Raw genomic sequence first — 8,193 nt, forward strand, 5'->3', positions numbered from 1 at the left:
TATTCTACCCTTTATTATTGGTAATATATAGATATTTTTACATTATTATAGGCATGTAACTATGTAAGTATGTATAAATATAACTTATTATTTACATAATTTTATACTGATAGTTAATAGTATAATAATATATTATATAATTTAATAGGCACTCTTCTTTGGTATTACAGTATAAAAGGAAAATTAATATCTAAAATAAAACACCACAATTTTCTATTTATTGTTCGTTCTTATGACGCCCTAAATTCATGGACGCCCTAAGGCACTTGCCCCCTTTGCCTCCCCCTTGGGACGGTTATGGGTACCCCTGTGCCACACCTCTCCGCTCTTCTAAATTTTAAATAGATACATGATATTATAACTGAATTTAAAGTGTGAGGGAAATATTCTGCTTTGAAAAAGAAAAATTTGTTATTATATTGTATAATATTTTGTATACGTATACGCGTATCCCATATGTTGTAAAGTAATTTTTTTTAGTACACAAAATATTATTAATATGATTATCCACCGTCTGTATTCGTAGAAAAAAATATTGCGTGTTTCAATTTATATCATACAATGATGTGCACCTTAACGTTTACAATCATGTTAATATGTTATTATTATTATTATTTTTATTATACAGTTTCGCCACACCCGTTTTACCTAACTGCTACTGTAATATACTATAATATGCGTATTGCGTATACATCGAATTGTATATTATTATATGAGCGCCAAAAAGGAATTTTTTTTCTAAAAAACCTCATAGGCTTTTAATACCTATTTATGTTGTATAGTTGTACTTGTATAGCTGTGTCTGCTATTAAAATGTACATCACCATCGCGTTCTTTGAATTTGCTTTGATAAACTTCTGAACTCTGTTGTGAGCTATACAATTCTGATACATTTAATTAAAATAATATTATTTCGACCATCTATTATACAAATTTGAACGGTTAGGCATAAAATAATTTTCTAATAAACACATAGGTATGAAGTTATTATAGTATACACGTATTATATAATTTTCTTAGATCCTTATATAAAATTCATTATTAATTATTATGGGCCGAGTTAACCAATTAACGGATAACTTTCATTTTGGTAAAATCAAAGTTAGTTTATATAGGTACATAAATTATTTACAAATCCACCGATTAAAGGTGCATACACACACAACCTATACCCATGAATGTTAACTTATCGTCTTTGAAGGTTATCGTTTACTATATTATAGTCAATTATGGGTTATTTACTGTTATAATATAATGTTATATTATATACTACAATAAGAAACAAACCATAATAGGTTTCTAAATTTAATTATTTGATCAGTTAGAGAATTCCGTTAACATATTTTATACCTATGCAGAATCATAAAATTAAATTTGTACTAACACGCGCCGTGGTTTGTCTGTGTAATCATCTCAAATTTATATTTATTTTTAAGCGTCAAAAGAATCCACATACCTATATATGTACTGTGTCCTGTGTGTTTGTGTAGTGTGCACACAAAAACAAGTACAAAAATATTACTGTAGTTAGAAATTAATAAATTTTTTTTATAGTTAATATAAAATATATTTGTCGTTAAATAATTTAAATATAATGTTCAACACACATTTTATAGTCTTACATCTACTATAAATACAACGCTGTCTATATTATTATTATATTATTGGAATTTGAACGGTTATAATATAATTACTACTCAATATGGGTGCATAGAGTCTGGATAGAGACAAACATTCTTAGGGATAGGGAGACTATATTATAATACAATCTTGACAATGGAATACTTGGGTATGTCTTTTTGACATTTTTCGACCAGATTATAATACATTTACAGCTGTTGTATACAGATAAAAAATAAATACATAGTGTGAGACACGTGTTGGGTGGGCGATTCTGGGGCGGTAGTCTTTACGAATGAGCCGACAAATGCTAATCACACAATTGATTTGATTACAATTTTATTGATTTAGGCGAATTGGGGCAACGTGAATGTGTACATACGGCTGTGCATTCCTGTAGAATAATGTATAATGCCTTTAGAAATAACCGTTTAAATAATCTGTCTCTGTGGTTGTTTTCGGAAAAATTAAATAAACCTATAAAGGCGCTCAATTAATGATTTTAAAACCTCATTGAAAACACAAAATTACTATGGTTACTTTCCCCAATACTTATGACCCTATATACTTCTAACTATAAACTATAATAAATATTTTTTGAACAATATGGGGCCGATTACTATTTATTAAATATAAAAAGAAATCAATTTATTCAATTTAATTTGTATGAATTTCTACATTAGATTCTGAGCTGAATGTATTGTTTTATAATATGTGTTTTTTTTTATGTTTGACGTCACCTTTAGATAGAATAAAAATGCTTCAACCTTAAATATTCTGATGTTTTCTCTTATCAAATTGGATTTAGTACCAAGTATTTAAATTAACATTTTCTAGACATGATATAATGTTTGTAATATTTTGTGCTATTTATTAATCATACACTTCAATTGATATATTGTGTAAAATATATCAGTAATTGACGTGCGTTACACCGACCCCCCCCCCCCATTCTCAAAATAATCGATATTTTAATTATATAATTAGTACGTAATTAGTATGAATTTGTAGGTCCATTTTTGGAATTTGTACGCAATTCGTTCATCGAGAAAAATCCATTTTTGTGTGGGGGGGCTGGGGTAACGTTATACCAGCCCCTCGCAACCGCCTAAACCCTGTTTATAGAAACTTTAAATATGCAAATAATTAGTACGTAATTAGTATGAATTTGTACGAACATTTTTGAAAGGAGAATCGTGAAACAGATTATAAAAAATTATAATTCATAAACTCATAAAAAAATTTAGATTCTAGACGAAGCGAGTGTTTATGTACCGATGTATTGATTTTACAATGACGAGTGTTTCTTTGTTATTTTTATTTATATATTTTTTTTATGTCTGTCATCACCTTTTAGGACAGTTAGTGTTTAGATTTTCTTCAACCGAATATTTTATGATAGGAAAGTGAATCTAGTTGGTACTTTGTGGGGTCAAAAGTATAAATTGCCCAGTAGTTATCAAAATCACCGTGAAATACAAAAGAAAAATTAATCAGGGAACTTTTGGTGTAACTCTAAAACAAAAACCGTAAATACATTACATTTTGACTGAGCGCTTATATAATATTTCTATACTCCATAACATTTCCAAAATATTTTGGCTTATTTTGTTGTAATTCAAAAATAATTTTCGTGGGGATTTGAAACTTTTACCATATATTATTGAATTGTATGCACACGATATTAATTCAACTCACTATATTACTAATATTACTAATAGTAAAATAAATTACTATAATAGAAATATAAGTAATAACTTATTATTAATTAATATATTCATATTACATTTTTTTATTGGGCATATTATATTTACCAATTATGTTTACAGAATGAAGAAATCATACACGTACAATGGTCGACAATATTTTATAGAATTCGATTATAAATAAATATTATTAGAATTAATCAAAATAATTTTGTTTTTTAATTTTCTTAGAGCATATTACATTTTTTTTACTGGGCATATTATAGTGCATATTTTACCATTTTTTAAGGAATATTATAGCGCATTTTTTATGGGTTTTTAGTGTTAGAAGTCTCGAGCCCGGGTTATAAGTATATCATAAAATATATACTTTTTATGGTTAAAAATTAGAAATATCCGATTTTTACAACTGATTCATTCAAAGAAAATAAAAAATGTATTAATAATTTTCAATAATATAGAAATATTCGTTAAGTTTTTCAAACAAAATTATGGTAACGAAAATACGAATCGTGGACATTTCGCCCCCGCCGTTTCGTCCCCGTAAAAAAATGAACCCACAGACGTTTCGTCCCCGTCTATTATTAAGATAGGACATTTGACCTCCATGTGTTAATATATTATCATGGTTGTCGTCGTCGTCGTCTTTGTTGCCGAATAACTCAAACAAAACTGGTAATTTCACATGTTAGGAAATTCCCAAAAATAATATTTTGAAAAAAGTTATTAGTCTTAATAATAATGATAATAATAATATAATATTTATTAAATAAATAAATATATGTAAAACTTCAAAGGGTAAGAGTATTGTATTTAAAGACTAAAATTATCGTTCATTTAACACACGAAGACAATAGTTGAAATAACTGATAATAAATTAAACATCAATATTCAAATTATAAATACAAGTTTTTAGTTTAGAGCTGGAATAAAAAAAAAAAAATCAAAATTAGGAATTTTATTACAAGTTGTTGGTAAGCCATCCCTACATATTAATATAAATTATATTGAAATTGTATGTTTTTTTAAAAATAATTGAAATTTAAAATCAAAAAAGCCATTTAAATGTAGTGATTTAAAATACCGGGGACCAAACGTCCTATGGGTAGGTAAATAACATCACATAACTCCGGGAGCCAAACGTCCAATTTTAATAATATACGGGGACGAAACGTCCGTGGACTCGCTTTATTGACGGGGACAAAACAACGGGGGCGAAACGTCCTTTACCCGAAAATACACGACTTTATAGAAATATATCGAGTGGAAATAAACTTAACATTTAGAAAAATGAGACCTTCGAATTGGCCGGCTACAGATTTACAATTTTCGAATTACACAAAACCTACAAGTTATTTTTAAATTTTTACCAATGATATATTATGTTTTTTTTCATTAGTATATTTTGAATACGTAAGTGATTTCATTAAAAGTATTCACAAGCTTTAGATACTTGCAGAGTATTGTAGTCCTATTTGCTCATAAACCACTGATTAGATTTTTAAAAACTCAATGTTCTACAAATCTACAGGGTATGCGTCACTACACTATATAGTTCCTTTATCATTAATTTATACACTTTATATAAGTGCAGTCATAAAATATGAATTGGATTGAGCGGTATCGGATTATATAATAGGTAGGTACCTATAATAAATGTGCAAATGGTTAAATAAATATACTATAGGAAATTATTACGAAATGTTTTGATTTAAAACTTCAAACAAAAAATTACTTATTTAATTGTTCAGATAATTTTTTTAAGAAGTTTTTAAAATATTATAACAAACGATTTCGATATGGTATATTCGTGTACTTATTATACCTACCTACTGATATCGTTTTAAAAGATTTTTTCACAAATCATCGTCGAACGAAACTGTTTGCTCTGTCGGAGATGTTGGTATTATTATTATTATTGTGTGACATCTTCGTCGTTATGTTATAATATTATTATGTCCGTTGACAATAAATAATGGCTTTTAGTCACACTGCGTGGCGGCGGCGCGTCCGTCATGGCCTCCGCTCCGTTGACAAAAATACGCGCGACGAGTAAGAGAAAAAAATTGCAGCTTCACAAAACACGCTTCGTTATATATTCAAATAAATACGTCGTGACGTAACAACATGTTTAAAAAAAAAAAAAAAACTCCGTACGCATTTAATATATATATATATAGTTATTATAACCATTAAAAGTTTAATACCTATATATTATATACACCGTCTTGTACCTACCCATACGTAATACGCGAGTCTTTTCTCGCCGCACACGTTTCTAGAGTTTTTTTTTTTAAGTTCGCCCCCTACTCATCTCCCCCGCAATATGTGAAACAATAATAACGTTAGTCGTCGTGTGTGTGTATGCAGTACGTTTGCACGCGTGTTCGTCAAATCGCGTTATGTAATATTATGTGCTTGTCAGTGGCGCAACCAAGGGGGGGGAGGGTCCAGACCCCGGTCGTCCGAAAAATCATAATGACCCGAGAATCGAAAATCAAAATAGTGCTACCAACCATTTTAACTGTGGTTATAGACATATTTTACCCTAAACGTGTTTACTTTTTAACGTTTGAGACTTACCTACTTAAGAAACTCTACTTCCGAATCGAGATTGAATGGACTAGCTGCTCTCAATATCCACTATGATGTTAACGTCAAGTCCAAAGAAGTAATACAGCGTTTATCCAATTCGAAGCGTCGTTTAGACTTTATTTTATAATTTTATATCATATTTCATATATTACATTTTATTATTAACATGATTATTAATGTTTATATTTGTTGTAATATAATTTTGGACTCCCCCCCCCCACCTTTCCTGTTACGTGTGACAGGTAATGTAATATGAGTGAAAACAACTTCACGGCCACGAACCACTATATGTGTATAAACATTTCTTTGAGTAAAACCTGTACTTATAATAATATAGTTATTCTGTACTGAACAATATTTTACTACGATCATTAGTGTTTCATAACATACGATATTAATTAATTATGTGTAAGTTTCTCCACCGCGATAGGTAAAATACCTCGTCAAACGAGTAACATATAATTTTATTTAATGTCGTGTGAGAACGTGCGAGTTACAAAAGTATATTACAGGTGGCGCGTTTTTTTTTCGTTCTGATGTGATCAGAGGCCTCGTCCGCAAACAGGAAGATGGTCGAATACGGTTAGGGATAAATTACAACGGGAGAAATCAATCGACCATTTTACACATATTATTATAGGTACACACTTGTAAGACTATGTACCTACGTTGTGGGTCATACGATGTTAAAATCAAACACTTTTGGATAACTTTGCGGGATGTTGATCCGATGCTACATAATTACAATATGGTAGTATACTAGCATGCTGGTTCCCTCCTATATCTGCTATGCAGTGCGTCCAGATACAATTAAACCGGAGGAATCGAAATGGCAAGACCACAACAGAGATCTGCAGCAATACGACTTTAACAAATGTTGATGTCCTGATATCGTAATGTGATCGCGCCGTGACGGTCGACGTAACACTGTGTGACATCTCTACGAACATTCCTAGTCCTGCGGGGTGTTTATAAACAATATTATACCAACAGGTTTTTTTTTCAACCACGAGCTTAATTAAAAACAAAAAAAAAATAACATAGATCGTGACTCGTATAATAATATAGTATAGGTAGGTATTACATAATATTTGGTTGGTAAGTAAATCGTTTGGTTTTAAATTATGTTAATGTATCCTTATAAATCATTTAATTTTTATAATTAGTAAAACAAATTTTAAATCAACTTTATATATTTAAGTAATGAGAATTATAATATGTAGTAATAAACAATAAAAAAGTAAACATAAAAAAATATTGTAAAACTATTTACGACTCTTTCTGTAAATAGTTAACTTGTATTAAATTACGTATATATTTCGTACATATTATTACATTTGAGTAAAAACTCGGCACTAAAATATTATATTGTGTTCGTTTGGTTGCCCTTAATATAATATTAATATAGTCTATAGGGGTGTATTGGGTGGTATATAGCGCCGTATAAGGTTTCGTATAGCTATTAGTATTTTCAGTGACATAACCTTACAAATATCTTGTAATTATTTGCAATTTTCAATTCTTAGGTAGAACATTTAAAATAGATAATATAGCAAATGATTATCAACAAATATTTTGAGAACCAATGACTGAACCAAGGTTGACAACTCATAAACTCGATGATTACCAACTATTAATTTCGTTCCATTAATTAATAATATCTATTATAAATTATAATATGTTTATTGCTTAGAATAAATATTATGATCGCTCAAATAATAATGTGTGAACATTTTGAAGTAGATTTTTTACCATCAGATAATTAAAATTGACCCAACTTAAATTATCTGTATTCTGTTACTGAAAGCCATTTGTAACGTACAATAATAATTTTCATGATATTTTTTTGATAAGTACTTCAAGAAATATCCAAAAATGACCTTGTCTAAGTACAAAACTATACTTGCACTTAATTTGTATAATTAGGCCTATGAGAACATATTGATTTCAAGAGAAGTGAGAACAATTATTTTTACCATGATAATAGGCTTTTATTTTTTACCATATTCATCGTGAAAAAAGCGCATACCCATGAATATTTTTAGCAATATATCGCTGATATAGACTGATTGTAATAAGTCATAACTGATAAGGTTCAAAATTTAAACTAATGCATTTAGATTTTTTTTATGAACACAAATATAAAAAAACAGTAGAAAAAACGTTTATTAGATTACTTTATATTATACAATCTTTAGTGCCTAATTATGTTTATTTTTTTTATAATTTACATAACTATATTCAAATATTATTTATTGGATTTTATAAAAAC

Source organism: Acyrthosiphon pisum, chromosome A1, assembly GCF_005508785.2.
Source record: "Acyrthosiphon pisum isolate AL4f chromosome A1, pea_aphid_22Mar2018_4r6ur, whole genome shotgun sequence".
Classification (NCBI taxonomy): Eukaryota; Metazoa; Arthropoda; class Insecta; order Hemiptera; family Aphididae; genus Acyrthosiphon; species Acyrthosiphon pisum.